General features: G+C 36.6%; 1 protein-coding gene across 7 annotated transcripts in view; it reads left to right on the top strand.

The window, feature by feature from the left end:
* NRG1 (neuregulin 1) overlaps window positions 1-25,151 on the top strand; it is a 1,026,134-nt gene that overhangs the window by 886,708 nt on the left and 114,275 nt on the right. The window lies entirely within an intron of this gene.

Below are 25,151 nucleotides of genomic sequence, written 5' to 3'. Positions count from 1 at the left end.
AAAAATACAATTGTTTTACCAACCACTTTACTGAATTAAGCCCCATCCATTCCAATTTAATATAAAAATGAGAGAAAAATGGGAAGTCTAATGAATAGTAATAGGAAAGAAAATAAAGAGAAGTTTCTGTAAAACAGTCTTAAATAATTGAAATATATGTTTCAAATAATACTAGTAGTAATAGCAAATCTTTATTGAAGGCTCACTTTGTGCCAGGCACTGCGTAAGGTGATTTACATGGATGCTGATTCATGGTTCCCATAAAACCGTCTTCCATTTTTCAGATGATGAAACTGATGTATTTTGTCTAAAGTCCCACAAGCAGGATTCAAACCCAGGCAGTACGCTAGCCTGCCGTAATGCATGAGGTTTTGTCGCCTCAAAACAAAAATGCCTTTAATATGAAAAGGAATGAGATTCTGTGAATGGGCGGAAAAGTAGTCTCTGATACAAAGTGGATTGGGTGTATGTGTGGCAGATTAAGGTCAATGCATTGCTTTGAACCAGCTGAGCCCATATAATCTTTATGTTACCCATCAAAGCGTGACAGGTGGTGAGGGGGAATGAAAAGAACACGGAGGTCAGATGGACTCATGTCCTTAAGTCTAAATACTAGTGCTGTTAATTACTGTGTATTCTTAGGCAATTTATTTAATGTCCTTAAGACTCAGTTTCTGTCTGTATAACCTTGGTTATCTCAAACTGTATTGAGAAGCCTAATATGAGAAAATGAATGTGAATCATTTAGCACAGCCTTGCTTTAGATGGTCTCCTCTATAGACGGAAGAGAGCCAGTACCTGAAAAATGCGTGTGTCTTTGAAGAAAATGGAAATCAAGGGAGTCCTACCATTTTATTTGAACAACATAAGAAAATATCCTTATTGTTGGAGGAGGAAAGGAGTTGACGATTTTCAGTCTAAATGGTGGTGCTGAAAGTTGTATGCCAAGAAATCACTGTCTTTTCCAAAATATTATATATTCTCAGCTAAGACTGCATTTGAAAGGAACTTATCAAGAAGTCCTTTTTGAAATTTCTGAATGAAATGAACAATTCAGTCTTTAATTTGACACCTAAAAGAGCTAGCTGAAGGAAAAAAATGTCTTTTGTCTGCAGAGACATTTGTTATAATCAGATACAACATGTTCCCTTGGGAATAGCGCTGTGCTATGTATTGATTAGATTGGACCAGGTCTGCTGGTCCACTGGTGAAGTTCAGAGTTACGGTTCTTACTTCCATCCTCAGCTGTAACTGACTGACCTAGTCTAAATGTAGACAGAACTGCCCAGACCTTTCCTAAATGACTTTCAACTGGAAAAATGGCATTCCTATTTCAGATCTTTATTGGTGGCAAAATATGAACTCTATCCTGTCACCGTTAGACAGCTACTTCTAACTGAATGCAAATTGTGTTTCCAGATTTCTGTAAACACGGTCTTTTCAAGGGTGTGGTGGCTCTGTCTCTTGTGGAGAATGACAAATTGCCATGCATTCTATAGCAATAAAAGAAAAATTTTAAGTGGAGATTACCCAACTGGTATTACTTCCATTTTCCTGATTGCCTAGAGAGTTAGTTACAGATTTTTAGGACAATACACTGACTTGGAGCAAGAGTAGGGGCTTGTGTGTCACAGTCATTCATGTTCTCACCTTCATGCTTAGTTCAGTCATTTTGTATGTGAATGTGTCTTACATTTTCCCTAACAGTACTCCCTGCAACTGTAATATAATTCTTCAGTTCTGCCTTTCTAAAGGCATTCAGTGTCTGTCATTGCATTCCACTACTTGATGAGAGAAAACTTTTGATCAAGCTTATAACTAAATCATCCTTAACCTTTTGTATTCAGTTGAAATTAACCTTTTCCAAAAGTATTCTCTTGACCCAAACAAATATGTGTGTGTGCTATGTATATATAAATAAGTGATATTTGTATCCTACTGTATATTTTACAAGGTATATTTTCATGTATTGAGTCATTTATTCACACAGTAATTCTGTGACCTAGATTTCATCCCATTTGTCAGTTGAGGGATGTGAGACTCAGAAATTTCTGACATGTCCAAATTCAAAAACTACATACATAGGTGGTAGAACAGAAATTTAAGCCTGAATCTTCTGATTTCAATCATATTTTTTTTTAATTACAAAGTCTTACAGGATCCATGCAACTAGCTTGAGCTTCCTTTTTTTTTTTTTTTTTTTTTAGTGGTTTAAATTTTTTAAAATTTTTATTGGGGTATAGTTGATTTACAATGTCATGTTAGTTTCAGGTGTACAGCAAAGTGAATCTGTTATACATATACATATATCCACTCTTTTTTAGACTTTTTTCCCATACAGGCCATTACAGAGTATAGACTGGTATTGACTGCTATACAGTAGGTCCTTATTAGTTATCTATTTTATATATAGTAGTGTGTATATGTCAATCCCAATCTTCCAATTTATCCCTCCCCCCCGTTACCCCTTGGTAACCGTAAGTTTATTTTCTACATCTGTAACTCTATTTCCGTTTTGTAGACGAGTTCATTTGTACCGTTTTTTTAGATTCCACATATAAGCAATATCATATGATGTTTGTCTTTCTCTTCCTGACTTACTTCACTCAGTATGACAATCTCTAGGTCCATCCATGCAGCTTGAGCTTCTTAAAAAAAAAGAAAGAAAGAAGAGGGCTTCTTTAAAAAAAAATAAAAAGGCATCAAAGTGGAGTCCAGGTATATAATCACTTTTATACCAGTTATCTCAAAGTCAGCTTTTAAGTGAAATAATATACTCTCCACAGCCTACAAGGTGTAATGAAATGGACAGGAGAACCCTTAGTTAATAGCAACACTATTCAAAGGTTTAATACTATAAAAGGAGCAGAAAACGGTCTAGAATCATTTCAGTGACTTGCTCTTTGGCTTTGTTAGTTTGAGAATTTATCTATTTCAAAACATGCTATTTACAGAGGTGGGAATAATCTTAGAGTCATTGTGTTAATAGGCATCAGATCTTCAACAAACAGGGAAATCTTCCTCAGTGATAGTTGATGTTTAGGGTAGAGGCATGACCTTATTCCAAGCTGATTACTATTTAACCTATTACATAATACTGTAAATCCTAGATATTATTTGTATGATAGCTAAACTCAGTAGTAGAAAATTATCAGCCCTAGAGCAGTTATTTCTCTGTATTTTATTCTTTTGGGGGCTTTTTACTGGAATATTCCCTTTAACATTAAAAATCATCTTCCATCTTTTTGTATATCAGCTGCGAGAGGGAAGGACTTCTTTATTTTTCTTGTTTTTAGAGAAGTATTAAAACTACAGTAAGTGTTTTTAATCATTAGGGATAGAGCAGTGAGGTGGATTATATATACAAAATATAAAAATTTTTTAAATATTGAAGAGATTAGAGACAGAGAGACATGTACAAAGAAAGCATCTAGGAAAACAGAGCCAGCAGGATTTTGGTAAATTTACTTACCAAAATAAATGATGAACTTGGTGGATTTCTTCATTCTTCATTTTTTTTTCAAGTTATCTAGGGATCTGAGAAATAGGAAGATGGGAATAGAGGCCCATCTATTATGAAAAGACCCTGGATACTATAGGAAACAGGCCCCCCTCGCCCCTCAAAAGGAAGGAATAAGGTAGAGGAACAACATGGTAAAGCAATAAAATAAGAACTATGGATGGTGATTCAATTAGGAGTTTCTCAGCTGCAGGTGATAGAAATTCAACTCCAAAGAGCTTAAATATAAAGGGAGTATATTGGCTCATAAAACTGGCCCAGTTTGATCCAGAAGCTCACATGATATAATACGATGATTTCTTAGTCTTTATGTTTTGCTTCTCTACAAATGCTAGCATTGTTCTTAGTGGGTTTCCTCTGTCTGATAGGGGGATAGCTGCTGGTATTTTGAAGCCTCTATCGCCTTGGCTCATAATCTAAAAAGAAGAGAAAGTCCACTCCTTATCCAAACAGCAAATTTTTAGGAAGAATCTGATTGGCTCTGCTTGCATCATATGCTTACCCCTAAAATAATTTTGTATCCAGGGAGAGTAATGACTCCAGCTGGGCAGGGACTGGGACAGATCTCCACTGCTGTGTGTGCTTGGGTCAGTGAGGCAGCTGGGCTCAGCCCCATGGGAAGTGCATGGTGTGGGTTCATTACAGAGAGGAGGGTTCTGCACCTAAACAGGGGAAAAGGGCTAGACAGGCAAAACCAACACAGTCCTCTAGAGCTGATGAGCAGACAGCTTTAAAAGAATCGGGAAGTAGGGCTCATGGAGAATTTTAAAGGAAAGTTAAAAATAGATGTCATTGAAAAGTGTTTAATTGGACAGACAAAATTCAAGCAAATTTACCATTGTAAAGAAAATAATGAGTTAGAAAACTGAAGACAATCGAAATATCATTTTTAAAAGACTCTTTGTTAGTACCTAAGCTCACTATCATCATTCTTAGGAATGCCCTCTTTTAATCCAGGAACTTCTTAGGCTCTTCTGAAGAAAGTAGAAAAGAGTAGAAAAATGGGTTACAGTTTTACAATTAGAATGCATGGGAAGCATTTTCAAATTGGTAAAATGTTCTGACTTTGAAGTTAAAAGTCAAAAAGTACTTGATTCAGGGCTTCCCTCGTGGCACAGTGGTTAAGAATCCGCCTGCCAAGGCAGGGGACACGGGTTCGAGCCCTGGTCCGGGAAGATCCCACATGCCGCGGAGCAACTAAGCCCACGTGCCTAGAGCCTGTGCTCTGCAACAAGAGAAGCCACCGCAGTGAGAAGCCCGCGCACCACAATGAAGAGTAGCCCCCACTCGCCACAACTAGAGAAAGCCCGCGCGCAGCAACAAAGACCCAATGCAGCCAAAAATAAATAAATAAATAAATAAAATTTATTTTTTAAAAAAAGTACTTGATCCAGACTTTTTTTTAAATCCATGATTAAGTAGATTTTGAAAAATTACTAGTTTCTTTCATCAAAGCAGTTGCATGTTGATTAGGGTTTTGGGGGGTTTTTTTCCAGTAAGAAAAGGAAAAGAAGCATGCTTAGTCCATTCCATTTAATATTGCATAGTAAACTCAGCAGGTCTTGTGAAAAGTGTGAGCTTACACTGATTGAGGCTGTATCAACCTCATAGATGTCACCACTAAAACCTAGAGGAAATAATGTCTCCAGTAGTTCATCTGTGAGCATCTGCCACTATTCTCTGTCCTGTTCTTATTATTAACTCCTCTAGCACACAAGGTGCTTGTATACTTAATTCATTTCTTTAATAAAGGTGCTGTGTATACATAGGTCAACTAATCATCAAAGAAATGCTGGAATGGCACTTTCCATTTTATCTCTCGATCTATCAGAGGTCAACAAAATCTTAAAAACCAATGATATGGGCCAGTGTGGGTCATAGCCTAAAGCTGTGCTCATCTTCATTCAAGGTCCTAACTATCTCTTATTTAGGAGACTGGGTGTTTACGTCGGGTTAGTTAATCAAATGTGAGCTATCATGGTGTTTTTTGCTCAGGTATTCCAGAGCCTCTTCTTCAGTGAATATCAAGCTTTGTAAGATGTGACAAGAAAAGAGGGAGAAAGAGAGAAAGAAAGAAAGAGGGAGAGACAGACTGGCTTTGTTAAAGATTGCAGGAACTTTTATTTGTAATGATAAAATATGTTATCAGTCTTTCTTTTAATTTTTAAAAGGAATTTTGGGCTATTAATCTCTCCGTTTCAATTGTAAGAATAGTCAAATACATATAGGGATAAGCCAAGTGTCAACTAACATCAAACAGCAAGTGAGTGATAAATTTAGGATGAAAATTTGGTGGCCCTGTTTCTGCTATTTGATTCTTAGATCACTGAGGACTTAACCCTCTCTTTAATTAAAACAAACAAATAGTTAATAACCCAGGTCATACTGTGTTCCAGCATAATGCTAGGAATTGTGATGTGTATTTCTTGGAGGGGGAGGTGGTTGGGGGAGGTGAACAGAGGATAGTCCATGGGCTGAAGGAGTTTGCAGTAAAGTTGAAAAGGTTAATTGTGGTTAATTATGCTCTTTGTGTGTGACGACACATAATCATAACATAAAGTCGAATTTGGGGGTCAGACTTTTAAATCAAGTTATTTTTAAAATAATATTGCTTAAGATAGAGTATGTTTATCCATTCTGTGGTATGTGATTTAAAATAAAATATTATTTGGGTAATGATTGGTTTTACTGTTGTCTTTTTTTTAAAGTAGCCAATTGTTGTTTCTGCATTATATTTAAAGCTTGGTCGTTTTACCAAGAAATCAGAATCCTGACATTTATCCCATTTTTAAAAATGATGAGAATCTATAATTTACCATTAAAAGTAGAAGACTAAGGTTAAGAGGCATCAGAAATTACATGATACTATGTAGGGTTTTGAAAGTAGTTTGGGGAATTTTTAAAGAATTTAGAAATTTAACTGGATATTTCAGAGGAGTGTTACCACAGTGTGATAAATTGAATTACTGTTGATTATCAGAAACTTTTCCATGTTACATAGATGGACTTACAAGATATGTTTATATATTCGAGGAGATATTTTTTATTAGGTAGCCTGGAAATTTATATGGAAAGGTTACAACTTCTTGAAGAATTTTATTTTCGTTAGGTAAAATTTGTTTTTTTATTTTTATTTTCTAAAGGCCGTTTAATTGGCCCAAAGGTGGGAGAAGTGGTAAACTTGAAAATGTATGTCTAGTTATATATATATATATATATATATATATATATTTTTTTTTTTTAAACTTTTGGGTTTATTTAATTAATTTATTTATTTATTTATGGCTGTGTTGGATCTTCGTTTCTGTGCGAGGGCTTTCTCTAGTTGTGGCAAGTGGGGGCCACTCTTCATCGCGGTGCGCGGGCCTCTCATTATCGTGGCCTCTCGTTGCGGAGCACAGGCTCCAGACGCGCAGGCTCAGTAATTGTGGCTCACGGGCCCAGTTGCTCCGCGGCATGTGGGATCTTCCCAGACCAGGGCTCGAACCCGTGTCCCCTGCATTGACAGGCAGATTCTCAACCACTGCGCCACCAGGGAAGCCCCTGTCTAGTTATATTATAATTGAGTGATAAATATAGTAAATGAAAATAGTAAAGTAAATTAATCAATTAAAATTATTAAATTTTGGAAAGCAAAATTATCCTTTACAATGATTCCTCTCTCAGTTTTCTTAAAATTCATTGCTTGAGAGCAATGACTAATTGACAAGAAGCTTCTGCGTCATTTGATCAAGTTTTTAACTACAAATTCCCCATGTAGGAATGAAGATATGTTAAGAGAAAAATCTGCAGGAGATAAGATATTAAATGTTATTTTATAATGTTCTATACAATTGTTGTCCTGCATTTGAACTCAGAGATCTGTTTCGTCAACCTATAGAAATACATGCCATTCATAATAAGATAACTATGAGAACAGATCATGATTATTTATAATTCTCAGTCTACAGAACTATAAGAAGGAAGTTGCTGTAATTTTTTTTTTTAAATGCTGTAAAATCTAACATGTCCCCCCTCTAATAAAATGTGCTAGGAGCAGCCCACCTTATCAGACAGGGTATCTTTATGATAAAATGTGATATGAAGGGAATATGTCTGAGAAAAAATTAAGTGGCCATAACAGATATTTTACAAAGTTTGTACATTTCCCTTTAGTTGACCCAGATGTATTTTTTCCTCTTCCTTCCTCGTAGAAGCTTCTTAATTTCATGTCTCTAATGCTCCAGAGCAGAAATACATCTTTGTTTAGACTTTCCTCAAGTTATCTGTGAAAAAAATAAACCATACAAAGAGTCCCTGGGTGTGTTTTAGAATGAACAGATCATGGGGGCAGGAGAATTACCTTGTATGTGCAAATGAGGCTGTGTGAAAGCAAGATAAGCTTTAGGAAGGAAATAGGTGACTCAAGCACATATAGGCGGTTTATTCAAACCTTTAAAAATGTTTTTACATTGCAGGTAAAGGGAACTGAGATTTAAAACTGTTAAGCTTAGTGCAAAAATAGAAATGAAACATCACATCCACTACATATATACACACAGAAACTAGTATTATGGTAAAAATTTTCTGCTGGTTTTTTTTTTTTTTCAAGTTTCTAGAATGTTGGTTGTGACCTTTTGGGTAAAAAGTGCATTCAGAAGTAAGTCTAATAGAGGCTTCTGGTGGAGAGAGTCTTCACGAAGAATAGGGTCAGCTATATTCTCAATAATTTTAAGAATGTCATACTCTCCCACCTTTTTAGAAGAAGTGAAGACTTGGATATATTTTAGTAAAAGGATGCTCTGAAATTGTAAAAAAAAAAAAAAGTCTTTGTCTAATCAAAGAATAAAAGCAAGCTCTATGATTTGTTATACCCAGATGTTAGATTATCTTCCAAGGCCCAGCCATACTCTCTTGGTGATTTCCTAGCTCTTCAAATAACAAACTTGCCACTTAACAATTGTCACAGGTATGTACATCACTTCCCAAACCAGAATATAAGGTCTTGAAGGAAGGAATTTTGGTTTGTGTTTCCATTCCCATAACACACCAATATGCTGGTTCCCAGGAAGTCTTTATTAAACGGATATGAACATTAATAGTGAGATGATTTTTTGTTTAGTTAGATTATCGTGATTTCTAAAAGTTGTACATATGTGTAATTATAGGAGAACCACCTAAACCTTCAATCATGAAAAATGTATTTAAATATTTAAAAATCAAAGTTGAAACCATTCACATTGGCTTAAATCATATTTATTAGAGCTTTTAACATTTTGAGAAGCATTTCACACTCCATACACTTCTACTTTAAATTTATTTCTGGATTTTATATCTTGAAGGTTTCTTCATTTTATGATAAATACTTGTTTACATGTTGATGTGTAAGACTGTGTTTCACCTTAGATGGGATTATTGCGAATTATATGAAAATCTACATAGTTAACAGGTTGGTCGCTGTCCTCCCTGTGGTGCTGAAGAGTCACCTGTTTGGGAGTAAGGGAATGCCGTGGCACTAATAAGGTTGATTTTTCTTTTATTATCATTAAAAAAGTAATAATGAAGTGTAACAATGTCTTTTAACGGGTACCTACTATGTGTCAGGTACTTTCATCTGAGAATAGATATTATTTGTCCCATTAGATAGATGAGGTAACTGAGAGGCTCAGACAATTCAGTATTTGGTCAAGGCTATATAACAAGTTCCACGCCAGCTTCTCTGACCCCATGTCCCGTGTTCTTTATACACACTGATAGTAGAGGGAGAGGGTGAGAGAAAAACCTTCAGAGAGTTCCTCTTGTGACCTCTGTCATACGTCTCTAAGGCCATGTGATCATTGCAACTACTTTTACCACTTGGCTACTTTTATCACTTGGACCAAATCAGTTCTATGAATCAGGGTTCCTGAGCAAGGTACAGAAATATGTATGCCATTTACCACGATAAAAGGCGTTAAAACTAGAGAGTTTTTGGTAACAAATTATATTTGTTAGGTACTTGGATAATTTAGAAGGAATACCATGAGCCTCCCCTCCTGCACATAAACAGGTATATATGTTAAATATTAAATATCTGAAACTCAGGTTATTCAAGAAAAGAATAAGCATAAATATGTGATACGTAGCCTCAACTACTTCATCCTTGATTTTGATGATAAGTTTCAGATCAATTTTGAGATGCAGAATAAAAACCATAGCTTTTTGTTTAAACGTCAGATTGATATGGAAGGTTATTTGCTTTTAACAGTTCCTGCAGTAACTTTAGTGTGTGTGTGTGTGTGTGTGTTTAGATTGACTTATTATGTCAGTTTTTAGGGTTCCCCCCCCACCCCCAGGCAAGATGGCATTCTCATCCCCTGCTGCTGTTAACATTTAAAAGCCTTTTGCTGCACTGTGGTGTAAATTCTAAGTTGCTGACCACAATTAAACAGAAAATGAAACTTGAATGGCACTATCTCAAAATCTACTTAAGGTCATGACAGGTATCTCTGAAGCAATATATCAGTTTTGAACACATGAAGAATAAGAAATTATGGCTTCTTTTGTGGCAGGTTTCTTTTTCTTTGAAATCAAAGGGGAAAAAAATACTGATTTGTCCAGAATCACTGAAACAGTGATTATGGATTGATAAACAGGGCAGACAGTACAAATACAGAATTAATTCTACCTGAACTTGAAATCTGATACTGTGCACCGTACCTATTTTATAGCAATTGTAATTTTCTCATTTGTATACAGATACTATAGTAACATTAATAAAAAACAATGTATAACTAATTAAAAAGCAAGCACTCAAGAAAGATAAAATTCTTTGTGTCTCAAGAAAGACACAAAGAATTAATTAGGATTATTCTTTCTGCATTGACTGCAAAAGCTTGGTGATCTGAATTGTGCTTCAGCGGTGAGCTCAGGAGTCCCTCCAACCCCCAAGGCTCTTCTTTAACATTTGTTATTACTTAGCTATTTTATTTGGCAGGGATCCCTTCAATCCCATTTTCTAATGCACTGGCAAGCTTCCTGTTGCCAATAGCTTAGAGCCTACTACTGCTAGGGTAAGTGGCATAGCCGAACTTTCTAGGCTGTGCATCCTTATAAATAATGCATTTGGTTTCCTGTAACTACATGAACGCTTAGACTTTGGTAAGCATGTCTCTGTTAGTCAGGGTAAAAGAGTTGGGAGATGAACAGTTGTGGAAATATTTGCAGGCAGTTACTCACTAATTAGAACCTGACTGCATCATAGATGCATTAATCACTGGGTTAAATGCTAAAGGAATGCTTATGATATTTATAGTAGACATAAACAAGATATATAAAAAATATCTTTGCTGACTAAACTGCATGCTTAATTTACCATGAAAAGTGCTTGTAATGTTAATCTAGGACCTTTCGAAACTCCATCACCCGTAATTAGGTCTAATTTGCTCCTCATTTTAAGAACCTTGCACAGAATTCACTGACTTTTTGGGTGTGTGCACACTTGTCCTTAAGAGCAATAAGGAGATGAGATGTTGGTTAAAGATAATACCTGATGCTCCTGGTATCTTGACGGTGTAACACTTTGTTGGATTAGAAATGAAGAAGGGGAAATGCTATGTTAATATGTTAAAAGCAAAGTAAGAAAATATACATCATACTTTTAACTTTCACGTGTTACTTATAGAATTAAAAATTAATGTTTTATTTGTGAGCATAAGGGATATTAGCACTTAAACAAGGGACACCATTTTTAAAAAGTGAAAACTGTTTCAGCAATGTTCTTTCAAATGCACCTTCAATGTGAATATAAAGTAAGAAAGTTCCACCCCAATATATATCCTTTTCTTCATTGGATATACAGTACCATTATTGGAAATTCACAGAATGACAGTGTTCAGCATTAAAATTAAGTTGTAAGGATAAAAAATTCAAATTGATTTAGATGTTGAATAAGTGGATTGCTCTGTATATTTTCATCAGAATTAATTGAAAAAAGGAAAAATCATGTTTCTAATTTGATAAAGGATATTAATTCTGATCATTTTATTGTTGGTTTCTTTAATTACCATCAATTCACATTTGAACAGCTCATATATTTATGAGGATGATAACATAACTTAAATAGTAAAGCTTATTTGGTCATCTTTAGTCTTGCCACATCAGTGATTTTGCAGAGCCCAGGTAGTTACCAGAACTAATGTTAGTCAAAATGTTTAATACTTCTTTCTTTCTATCACGTTGACCTTCTTTTTTGATTAAACTAGCTTCTACAAGCAACCAACTATTGAATCAAATCTTCAGATCTGTATCTGTATGTATGTAATATAATTTTTTCTTTTTGATGTTTATATTTGGAAATGTCAGAATTTCTATGCATTTAAAATGTTTCCTTAATAATTCAGGAAATATGGGTAACTAAATTTAAAACTGTGCATTGGCGTCACCAGTAAATAAGAAGTTTTCATCAAAAAGCTAATAAAATGTATTAATATTTTATTTTTTTTATTTTAGTCCACCCGCCAAAAACAGTCAAGCAAAAAACTTTTTAAAGAACTGTAAAAAAAAATCAACCCACCATCAGATTTCTACTATAGCCCAGTCTGTTTTGATGGGTGTTCTGTTTTGATGGTTTCTGAGAATGGAAATAGGTGGATTAGGTTTTTTCTGCCTCCAATTGTCCGGTACTTCTAAAGGCCTCTTGCCTGGACATGGTCCCTTCTGGAAATGAAATTCTGCGTTCTTCTTCCATCACTCGTCAAAACAAAACGCTCTCAGAAGTAAGTGTTTTCATAACTGGATCCTAAGTGAAGGACAATCTGAGAAACTTAGACATGCATATACAACAAACAGTATTTCTTGCTGGGCTTTCTCTCTTTTTTTAATCACTCCACAATGTGTCTACCACACAAATAGAATCTATTCTAAGACTATGGACTCTCACTTCTGCAGTATTTGCATTCGCGCCGGAGTGGGATTAGGAAAGTGAAGTCCCTTATGTAACACCTTGGAAGCAGGGACCACTGCAGCCTCCTTCCTTCTTTCTTTCTCAGCCTTGTGCAGGGCCTGGCGCATATTAGGCACTTAGGAAACAATTAGTGAATGAATGAATGAAGTTCTCAAAGGCAGCAGGGATAAGATCAACCTAGCACGGATCTGGAAAAACTGAGAAAAGGCACACATTTTTAAAAATAATGTGGGAAATCTATGGCAGAAGAGTCATTAAAGACCAAACTTTCCCCTTTTCACTTTAATATGGATAATTTTGAACTTGCTGTAAACACACAATGCTTCCCAATACTGATTTAATTTCTTCCAAGTAATACTTGAAAGAGAGAAATGAAACTTTCCTGCTGATCTCTGGGTTTATGGCATGTCTTCTTCCCTCATCTTGTTCATATTAGAAGCGGTATACAATAGAGGGGCATTACAGTGTGTAGTAGGTTAAAGTTCTTTGATTCATGGACTTACCGGCAACATTATTTGAATGGGTTGGTTTCGTCATGGCCAGAGTTAAGCCACACAGCATAACTAAGTACCTGATATTGCAAATTAAATTCTGGCATCAGAAAAAGGTACACTGATTTGAGAAGTAAATCTGTCCAAAGTGGAGATTGTGATATGTGTGTGAACTTAACCTTCTCATTATCATATTTATTCGTGTTCTTTTCTCTTCCTCCTCTCGCCCCACTTCAGTCTTGTTTGGGTCCAGGTCCTGTAGAGCTCAACAGAAAAATCATTTCTTATGTTATCAGTGACACTTTTTTAAATTCATTTTTTATTGAAGTATAGTTGAAGTATAATATTATATAAGTTACAGGTGTACAATATAGTGATTCACAATTTTTAAAGGTTATACTCCATTTATCGTTATTATAAAATATTGGCTATATCCCCTGTGTTGTACAATATATCCTTGTAGCTTTTTTTTGTTTTTTTTGGCTGCACCACGAGGCTTGTGGGATCTTAGTTCCCTGACCAGGGATTGAAGCCCCGGCAGTGAAAGTGTGACGTCTTAACCACTGGACCACCAGGGAATTCCCCTTGTAGCTTATTTTATATCTAATAGTTTGTACCTCTTAGTCCCCTACCCCTGTATTGCCCCTCCCCCCTTCCCTCTCCCCACTGGTAACCACTAGTTTGTTCTCTATATCTGTGAGTCTGCTTCTTTTTTGTTATAGTCACTAGTTTGTTGTATTTTTTAGATTCCATGTATAAGTCATATCATACGGTATCTGTCTTTATCTGTCTGACTTATTTCACTTAGCATAATACCCTCCAATGACTTTTTTAAAGTCTTCTTCCATTGGTTGCACTTTCAAAATATAAGTCTCAAGAGGAGAAGTAAGGATCCTGATAGTGAGAATTATAAATAAGGAAGAACTGATGTGTATCTAATACTTGCCGCGATGTCTGACCTGCTTCTGTTTTTTACAGTCAACCTTCTCATCTGTTTTCCAAGGTGACTAAGACCTTACCGCGCTCAAAATTTGAATCATGCCTTCTCTCTCGGCAGATAACCTCACTTGCTACTTCAGAGAAAAGAGAGATTATGGGGTGGAACTTCTTTTACCTTCTTGCTACCAAATCTATAAGCCTCAGCACAATGCCAGGGACATAAGCGGCCACTTAGTAAACATTATTTTGGATGGATGGGTGGATGGATATGTAGATAAATTAACATATATTGTGGGGCTTTAGAAATGTAAGTTACTTTCGTTACATAAAATACCACGACTTTAAAATCTGCAATCTGCTTTTGAGAAGCAGGTTATCCTGAGGTTTTCCATGTTTTACTTGCCAGAGTGTGAAAAGAAGTTAGTTTAAATGCTGAGCAGCAAATGTCCTAATCACTTGCTGTATGTTGGCTGAATTACAGTAATATCATTTCATTTTGAGTTGGACAACTCAAGCATTTAGCCCTGATTTTTTGACAGCATACATATCACTAAAATAATTATTTTTGTACCCATTCAACACATTTTTTTCCCAGCCAGAGGCTATTTTGAACCCTTCTGTCTCCACGAGTACAGTTAGCTCTGAGCCTAAGATGCCTAAGATGTTTTGCCTTCTCTTGCACTTTTTTTTTTTTTTTTCATTTCAGAGCTCTCTCTCTGCTGTTCTTTTGCATCACCAAATGCTTAGGTACCTTAAAAAACACTTAAGTAGTAGTACTTGTCTCAACAGATTCTTTGGTATTAAGGTATATGAGTGGTTAACAATAATTTAACTTTTGATATGCCCATACGAAACTTGGAGTCTTTTTGTGGGTTAAGGGAAGACTGAGAGGGATGCAGTTGGACATGGGTACTTTTTGGATGCCTTTGACATCAGTCAGTGATAGACTACGGCAAACATTTGGAAGGACGTGGTGATAGAAGAAAAGATGGGGCTAAATCCAGGTATTTAACCTGGGGTTAAGGAGACAACCTGAGGATGGATTATTTGTCTGACCTCTAGTGACAGAGTCCTGGCAAAGCCTCAGGAAAGAATTTTTGAGAAACACTTCAAAAGATTTATGTTTCATTTGAGAAGCCTGTCTAAAAGCCCTTTGAACCACTTAAGTTAAGCTTTCCCTTCTTACGGACGGTATGTGGGGACAGAAATAAGCGTATGGTTGAAACTCTCTGCATTGCAGTGAGATGTAAAAGAAGTACTTTTCCTGCTAGGTTAAATTGCTGTGCATGCCTCTTGCTGTCAGTGACATGATTTAGTTAAATACATATGCTTTTAGAGGGGCTTTGTACTGCATCATAAATATTTAATAGTTTTATAAAATATGTGTATGCATAACTGGGTGGGAAATACAGCAGTGGAGAAACTCAACTTCCACATCAGAGCCTTTGGCCTTACAGTGTCCACTGACCAGTTGATCTTTGAAAAAGATACGTTCAGGATGGGAGTGTCGTTAACAATAAAAGGATTCTTTTTTTTTTTTTTTCTCAACAAACTGAAGCTTACTGTCCAACCTTTCTGATTTTGTCAGTAGAATGAACTGTACAATTTCCCTATTCATGTTATTCATAGATGTTCCAATCCCTAGTGAGTGAAGTATCACATTAAAAAAAAGAAAAATCCCTTCTCAATAAATGAATGGTCTGGGAGGTGGGGTCAGGAAAAGCTCTTAGATTTTCAGCAGCAGCTAATGGTTTGTCGCATAAAGATACTCCATTGTCGTTAGATAATGATTCAAATTATGGTGAATCTTATATTCTTGATATAATTTTGGAATTCATCTTAAAGTAAGTGTGGTGGGGGAAGGTGGGTGGGGAGGCGTCGTGCAGTGGAGGAAGGAGAATAATTGAGTGCAGGTTACCGAATGTGGAATTGGTAGATTATTTGGTTTGGCATGGGCTTAGGAGTTTTTATAATAAAACATACTACATATATGGTAGTCAGAAACAGCCATGAAAAAGTCTTTTTAAACTTTTTCTAGCATTTCATTATGAAATTTTGAAACATTCAGAAAAGTTGAATGACTTGTAAACAATGTATGCCCAATCTCTAGATCTTACAGTGTTAACAGTCGCCATATTTGCTTTATCAAATACGTATCCATTTATCTATCAATCAACTTTTTATTTTTGATGCAATTTCAGGTAAGTTGCATATGTGAATGCATCTTGTCTCCACATATTCCAGCATGCATGATGTATATGTCTTATTACATTATTTAAAATAATATATAGGTGATGGATTATGTCAACAAATAGAATATAGGTTTCTCTGGAATAAGTCTTCATATTTGGACCTGGGATTTTCTAGTCATCATATTTCAGAGTATAACTCAGTCATCAGAAGCCTTCCTTTTCCTGTTCCTGACAATCACTCCTTCCCGTGTCCCAGACTTCTAATTCTCCAGATTAAAAGAGGATGTGAGCCTGGCTCACCAATTCTCAGATATTGACAACATTTGATATTGTATGTGTTTGAATCATTCATCGCAGTAATACTGGGCTGATCCCTATTTTGGAGTGACAGTCTTCTTTCCTGGATAAGCTCCCTTCCATTCACTAAAGTTTCTTTATTCTATACCTTCTTTTTTTTAATTTAATTTTTCTCTTATATTGGAGTATAGTTGATTTACAATGCTGTGTTAGTTTCAGGTGTACAGCAAAGTGGTTCAGTTATACATATACATATATCCATTCTTTTTCAGATTCTTTTCCCCTATAGGTTATTACGGAATATTGAGTAGAGTTCCCTGTGCTATACAGTAGGTCCTTGTTGATTATCCGTTTTATGTATAGTAGTGTGTGTATGTTAATCCCAAACTCCTGATTTATCCCTCCCCCCCTTTCCCCTTTGGTAACCATAAGTTGGTTTTCCACATCTGTAAGTCTATCTCTGTTTTTTAAATAAGTTCATTTGTATCATCTTTTTAGACTCCATGTATAAGTGATGTCGTATATTTGTCTTTCTCTGTCTGACTTACTTCACTTAGTATGATAATCTCTAGGTTCTTTATTCTGTACCTTCTCATGTAAGCGATTAGAGCCCACATTCTGTGTGTCCCCTTAATGATGAAATGCTGTTGAAGGTGTCTAAATATGACTATTCATTTCTTAATAACCTCCAGAAAAAGGGTCTGAATATTCAGTAGAGTTGTGACCAAAAGTGGTCATGGGAGCATTATATAGATTAAACTTTCAAGTAGGAACAGTTGCAGTAAAAGGTCAAAGTGAGATGTTTCTACAGAGATAACCCATGACAGTAATGATGGAAAATCTAAACCATCCATTCTCTGGCAGTAACTCAAGGATATCTACATGGTTAGTACATAACTAAAGAGCTTCCCTTTGTAGAAATGAGTTGAAAGAGGAGGAGCAATAGCCCTGAATTCCAGTCTTGACTTTGAAATTAATTTTGCTGCTCCAGGCAGATTATTTTTATCTTCGGAGACTTTTTTTTTTTCTTTCTTTTTCTATAAGATAAAATTCATGGGTAAGGGCTGTTCCAGCTCCAATAGTCAATGAAAAATTGAAAACTAACTATTCTTGAGATTACAGTTCATCTTTGCATTAAGCCTACATCCTTTCACTCCACATAATTTCAGAGATAGAAAAGAAACAAGTCATTCTTAAACAAATCTGACTCTAGCAATATATGGTACGATTTATGATAGAAAGTTCTGAATGGGAGGTCAAATCATAAGACATTTTTGTCTTATGACTTTCAAATTCATAGTTTTAAAGTAATAAAAATTGCAACAATGCAGAAAGAGTTCCCAGCCCTTGGACTGAGAAATCGCAGAAAAATATAGAGCTGGCATTTGATTTTAAATGGGATACTTCCGCTTGTATGAGTATCGTAAGGCTTATGACCTTACAACAGAATCACGGGTTAGACGGCTCACTGGAATGCCAAATCAGTTCTAGAAACTGCATATATTTTTATCACTCCCTTTTTTCCCTTTGGTGGAGCTTTACGTTTTTCTTTTGATCAGCAACAAGGAGAGAACTGTGTAGACTCTAAGGAAAATGTATATTGTTAAAATGTTTCCTCTGGCTGAAGTCTTTTCAGATTTACGAATTTGGATTGTATTTGAAAGTAGAACAATTCAGATCATTCCTTTCCGCAAGCTTCCTTTATTTCAGGTAAATTGTGAGGGCTTATTTTATACGTGGCTTTATGTGACATTTCAGAATCTCTTGAGTAGATGGTACTCTCTTATGAGTAATTCATAACTGCCTTCACATGTGGACTACCTCATGCTCAGCAGTTTCTACCTGAAACAGAAGATTTAACAAACAAATTTCTAGGGCATTTGTAAGAGTGAGGTGCTCTACACTACATTTTTTGATTCATCTGGGGACCAGTTTATAGAGTCAGCTGACCAGCAACTGAGCTATAAACAAATAGCTAGTGCCTAAGTATAAATCAAAGTTCAAAAACTTCCATGTTTTGAAACTTTACTGAATTTGTATTAAATTAGCATTGATTATCAGAGGTATTTCTTCCTTATGTTTAATTTCTCTTACTGCACCGAAGTACAGCCTTTATGATTGTCTTTAAATAAGTTTATACATGTACATGCACTTAAAAACACAGATGATCCCTTGTATTTTTGTGACATTTGCCACAGTATTTAAGAATAAAACAAACAAACAGAAATTATCTCTTAGCTGTGCTGCTTTGTGCTGTGAACCTATAGTAGTGAATATTAATGAAACAGAGCAAAGATATTTGTTCAAGTCAACTGATTCCACATATATTGCTCTATTAAACATTATGAATGACCACCCATCCATATAACCTCAGAGTAGTCACTATAAAGATGATTTTCCTTCTTTCCATCATACACAGCATAATTTAATAGTATTTGCATTTATTCACACAAATAAAACTCTGTATGGCATATCCATGTCTTTAAGATATTTTTTCCATAGTTTATACATCCCCCTTTAGTAGAGTTTCCATATTGATGCATTAACTCAATAATACTTAACTGAGTGCGTTCTGTGTGCCAGGCATGTTCTAGGTAGTAGGGATATAGTGATGCAAACAGACACAAGTGCTTGCCCTTATGGAATTTACATTCTGGTGATGAGTTTATCACACATTTCAAAACAAAGCACACTGTGTTGAGAATACAGATAGTTCAGATAACTGCCACTCTCTCCCCAGTTTTTGCTCATATTTCTGGTATATTCTAAATACGGGAATGGAATGTTGTTGAGCAATGAGAAATAATATTTTGAGTACATAAAATGCGCTAGAGTTATAAGCCTTTGCTCATTTTCTCATAAAACTTCTTTTGAATTGAAACTCTCAGTGACACATCAATGTATTATATCTTTGTGCTTTTGAGTTCCTTGGGATGCAGTATTGCATCATCAGCATCAATTTAGAGTTCTTAGTTAATTAATAATTGTCAGAGATTCAATGCTACATGACCTACTAAGATTTTGCAGAAGAAAGGGCAACCTATACATGACAAAGTCTCATTATTTTAGTGCAATCCACTAGTAAAAGTGGTCAGATAGACTATGTTTTCCTTTTAACAGTAAATGTTGGGGAAGCTGAAACCATGATGAGTGTGCAGTGTAATTTTTTTTATTGAGCTGGAATTCACATAACATAAAATTGACCGTTTTACTGTGAACAATTCATTGGCATTTATCACAATGATGTGCAACCACCATCTCCATCTAGTTTCTAACATGTTCAGGGTCATTGTAAAAGAAAGGTGACGTGTAAAACTAAAAACAAAATCAACCATTTGTATAAAACTAGTGATTTTACTCATGGGCAGTGAGAAAATAATAGGTTCTTTCAAAGTAAACACATTATAACCATCAGATTTAATAAAAACATCTTTCTATATAAAACTCTCACATCCTCATCTTTGACATCATTTACTGTCTCTCGAGCTGTAGCTGAAGATCAAAGGATCTAAACTTATAAAGAACAAAATGTGCCAGAGTAAATTGATCATCTTGTTACAAAATGAGGACACAGACCCAGAGTCAATAACAAATATTAGATACAGCTTCTCACAAAATAATTCTTACAATTAAGTCAAATTGTCTTTTCTGAGATAATTTTCACTGGGTAAGAATAAAGTAGAATCAGAGTCTTGACTCATCCTCCAAGTGGGCAGAAAAGTACCTGCCCAGTAGGTGAGCTGAGTTTCATCTCACCTGTTTAGCATTATGAATAATGTAGAAGAACATCAAAGAGCATGTGGACCTGGTTTGCCCTCCAAGAACTTTTCTGTTTGGTTGAAGAGAGAATTACAGGAAAAACAGTTAAATGCTGGGTGATTCCCAACTTTCCATCCACTGAAATGATCTGTGGTAGTTGAGAGTTTAGCATAGTTGGGGTAACAGCGTTTCCCTAAATGAAGATAAATTCATAAAAGGCGTAGTATTTGGGAACAGTCATAAAACTTTGATAAGCACGTATCTGAACTGGACATTAAAAGATTTGAAAAAATGGAGGGGCGTATAGAGGGTATTTTGAATAGATAGATGGACATGAAAAAAGTCTGCCAATTTATGAGAGGTGCCGTAATCTGTGTAATTCAATCGCAATTAAAAATAAAACCGAACAAAATGTATGTATTGAACGGATAGCACAGCTCTAGTTTGGGACAGCCAGATACCGATAGACCTCCTAGCCTTCAAAGAAATTACATCCTTCAGTCCTATATGCATAACATAGTTAAATAATAACACCTCGGAAGTTGTGCGCCAATAAAAGTAGCGTTAAGGAAAGCTGTGTCTGTGACCTGGGAGCGCGGGAGGGCTACATGGAGGAGCTGAGATGTGAGATGGGGAAGATTTCCAGATGGATGGGGGGAGGATAGCGGATCCATTTGAGTACTTGGTCCTCTTATAAGAAGCAGCAAGTTTTAGGGATCCTTTTAGGCCCTGAAGCTTTCCTGTGAAAATCATGATTTCATAATTCATTAGCAAATGAATAAATCATTACAACTTATACATAGTCATCTTCAAAGATTGGAATCCAAAAATGGAATCACTGCTGTCGTCATGGTTTAGGTACCACAAAGTAAATTCTACTTTTTCAGCCATAAACTTAAGGAGCAAGGGTAAACTTTTTCAGAGATAAATGTTTTCAGAGTGAAATAGCCAACACACCAAAAACAAAATGCAAAAGAGAAAATACGTTTACATAATATGGTCATCCTCTTTTCATCTTCTTTTATCTCCTGGAGTTATGCTAAATATTTCTGATAGTAAAATAAATAAAATGAATGCAGAAGCTGTCGCCTAGCTTGACTTGAAGTAGCAGAGGAATTTGACTATTTTTTTATTGGATGATAAAATAGGATTGCTTCCTTCACTGAAGCTGGCTCAGGAGGAAGCTGGAATATTGTGTATCAGAAACACGTGTGTTCTAACTTTGTTCTGCCGAATTCCATTCTGCGTTACTGAGTCTCCTCTTGAGCCAGGTTGACTTACTAACACTTACTTCCTTACTGCCGTGGTGGATTAACGGTGGTTGCAGATTCTTTGGCACTCTCTCCAGCAAGATTTATTTCCCCCATCCTTGAATCTCAGCTGGCACTGTGACTGCTTAGCCAACAGGATGCGGTGGAAAGAGGCTGTGCCACTTCCAGAGTCAGTCTTAAGGAGGACTGTCAGCTTGCGCTTCCTCTCTCTTGGGCTGCACCCTCTCAGAACCCAGCTGCCATGCTGTGGGAAGCCCAGGCCACATGGAGAAGCCACAAGTTGGTGTACCATCCAACAGCCCCTGCTGTCTTCCCAGCTGACATGTGGCATTAGCTGCCAGTCGTGTGCGTGAATCTTGCATGTTTCAGCTCAGTTACACCTCAACGGATGGCAGCCCCAACTGACATCTAATGGAGCCGAAGAACCACTCAGCTGAACCCAGTAAACTGCAGGCTAGTGAGATATAACACAGCGGTTGTTGTTTTAAGCTATTTCAGGGCAATTTGTTTCATAGCAATATGTAACTGAAATAGCTTTCCAAGGAAAATCCCGGAACTGGGACTGTGGAAGAGCTCATTCAATTTAAACTATAAATAGATCATATTTTTTAAAAACCTATGCTTAATTCTTGTAACTTCTGAAAATCACTAGGCAGAATTTTAGAAGCCTCTTGTTTTGGAAACTAGGCACCTTTAAGTTCGTTTACCAACTACATGAAGGTAAAATTAAAATGCCTATTTCATTGTTACACTTTCTGGTTCACTTGTTTTTCCCGTTGAAGTAATAGATAAGCAATATGTAATGAGATACCTTCTTTTGATTAAAAATGAGAAACAGTATTTTTCAGCAGAAAGAGCATGAGTCAGACTTTTGTTCCAATCTTGGTTCTGTTGCTTAAGAGCTGTATGTCCATGGCTAAGTTATCTAAGCTGCCTGAGTCCATTTTTTAAAAATTATTTTCAAGATAATATGTACTATACAGGATTAACGAAGGTCAGAAATCATGTATGCTGAGAACCTAGCAGAGTGCCTGGCACAATGGTGGAGCTCAATAAAAGTAGCTTTTGTTGTTACGAAGGAGGTGGTAATGTGGCTTTAAAAAGTAGTAGAAATCTGTCTCTTGTTCATTTTTTAAAGGGACATGGAAATATGGGTGTTCCTGAGCTTTATTGGAGATGGAGCCTAAAGGGTTAAAGTGAGGTGTACTTGCAGTTCTTCCTACAAACATGCATGTTTTATTGGAAGAAATTCTGATCCCTAATCCTTTTCACACTACGCTGTTCTCACTTCTTTATTGCTATAGAGATTTGGTAAAGGGATAAAGGCAACTTCTGACTCGTAGTCTCAAGGGTAGAACTAATGGAAAATTCCTTTTATTCTTCACCTACTGTCCTACTCCCTTTCCTCAATGAGGTTTACCTTCCAGTTGGATGGGAAACAACTTTAAAGGTTGCTGGCTCCCTGCAAGCTGATCTTAGCTCCAAGAAGCCACCGTGTTCATAGGCTACATCTCCAGGGAGGACACATAACACATCCCACAGTCTGATTTGTGTCGTCCCGGGGAAAAAACAGCTGTGGCAGCCGACAGGATTCTGTCTCCGAAGTTCTGTCCTAGCCTTTACATAATCTGTTCTTTTCCTTTGGAAGTGTTGGTCACCTTTAATAGGACAACAAGAGCAGTGCCCAGTAATTTCTTTGTCTGCTGAGTACGTCTGTTCTTAATGATCGAGGTGAGGTGAGTAGTTGTTATTGGAGCAAGTGAAGGACCCCTCTTCTTAACTATGGGTTACTGTTCTCAATGTCTTCTCTTACCTGCCTGATTGGGCTACCTGAACCCCATTTTGGTCTTTGAAATCTAGGTGACCTTGGCTGTGGGTGAAACGCCGGTATATTATACTTGAGTGAAATATTGGTTTGGGGCAGAATTGAGGAGTTAAGTACCACAAATTTAACCTGGGTGATATCTAAAGGAATTATAAATAATTCTAATTTAGCACAAATATTTACTTGCCTATATTGATTTTGAGAATTTACATGAATATTGTTAATTAAAATCTTAATACCTCTCAGTTGGAATACTGTAAATGCCTCCATATAGATTTTCTGTGATGTGAAATTTCATGTCCATTGCTAGAATCTTTAAGAAAAATCTCTCTGCTTTAAAATCAAATAGTTAAAGCTAGAAAGTAGGCATATGAATTATTTTAAAGTACCAGTTACTGGTATATAAGTGCAGGTTATACAGAGATGAACTTAAGGATAATTCATTTTGCCCATAAGTTTGTCAGAGTCATAATTACAATTATGCAAACTGGTTCAGGCTTTTGTCATTGTTGTTAGTGATAGTACTGCAAACACATTTTAAGATATTACTACCCTTCAAATCACTTATAATTACGGGCTAATTTAGTTTTGAAAGAAATGATAATATTATCTCATGCCCACTCAGAGCTTAAAAATATTTCAAAGCAGTGGAGATTGTGCTATACAAAACATAATGTGCTTAAAGCAGATTCTCTCAGGATTTAAGCTCTAAATTTTATTGCTTCTGGGACTCACATGATGGTTATGTAGTATGGATTTAGAGACAGTTTTTAAGACTCCTATTGACATATGTGAGCAAAATGGTTCCTTGGAAACCATTCAGGTGTCCAGTCACAGTAAAGTGTGGATTAAAGATTCAGACGTGTATCGCGTGTGCTGACACGCAACGAACTGGAGGGTCAGGTCAGCCTGGACTCCGTTAAAGCACAGTGCATTTCTTCCAGTCTTTTAACCACTGCTGTTTTAAAAGGAAAAAGAAAAAAGTCAGCATCGAAACTATCTGTAAGGTAAAGCTACTGAGACTTAACCCCAAAGGCATGCTCTTATAGAAAACTCTTCTTAATCCTTGCAGTGCGGTTATAGCTGAAGACATGTGGTATATATTACAGTGCCCAGGGAATTCAACCTCCAACAGTGTAGTCACAACGAAGGCTAATTTCAGGATGAAGTGGGAGCGTTTGCTTCCTCTGTAGCTCTGTTACTTACCGGCATTTCTTGTTTGCCGGACATTAGTCCAGGACCGCTGTGAGTGAGACAGGGCAATGGAAATTTAAAGGGGACCAGAGTGGGGACATATGAACCTCTCTCCCCTCCCCTGGCACCCCGTCCTCCAACATACACTCAGCACTTCACGCTTGGGCATCACCAAGTCTGCCACAATCGTTGCAAAAAGGGCTGAAGGCAGAACTGTCCATGGTTAGGAAAAAAAATATTCTCGCTGTTGGTTGAAAAATCAGGTAATAACAGTCCTCTTGGTGTACAAAACTTATTAGAGGGCTGGGGAAGGAATGCTATCTCTCAGCAGCAGGCAGGAAGAAATTGCTGTTGAAAAGCTTACCTCTCTAGGGAGGAATCAGATATCAGACTTTGCCAAGCCTCAGGTCCAACCCATAAGGTCCCACCTACATCCCTCCCTCCCCCCCTGCGCCCCATCCCAGCTTTGTTAGATTGCTAGCATCGATTGCTGGCTTTTTCTGACCCAACAGTGGGTGCAGGAAAGAGAGCCAGCAAGACTTAGAGCAAGCAAGGTTGGGGTGGAAGACTGGGGCAGCTTCGGTAGGGAGAAAAAAAAAAAAAAGAGAAGGAGGCGAACGAGGTTGGGGGCCATGGGGACTAAGCTTAACTGGTGCCTGCCAGCTTCTCTTTGATTTGATGGCCTTTATTCCTTCTAATTGGATAAAATAGGAAGTCACTGGCAGTCCCGCGTTGCTGGG

Source organism: Balaenoptera acutorostrata, chromosome 21 (genome assembly GCF_949987535.1).
Source record: "Balaenoptera acutorostrata chromosome 21, mBalAcu1.1, whole genome shotgun sequence".
Lineage (NCBI taxonomy): Eukaryota > Metazoa > Chordata > Mammalia > Artiodactyla > Balaenopteridae > Balaenoptera > Balaenoptera acutorostrata.
Note: the sequence above shows the minus strand (reverse complement) of the source record. Positions and strands in the feature narration are given on the sequence as shown.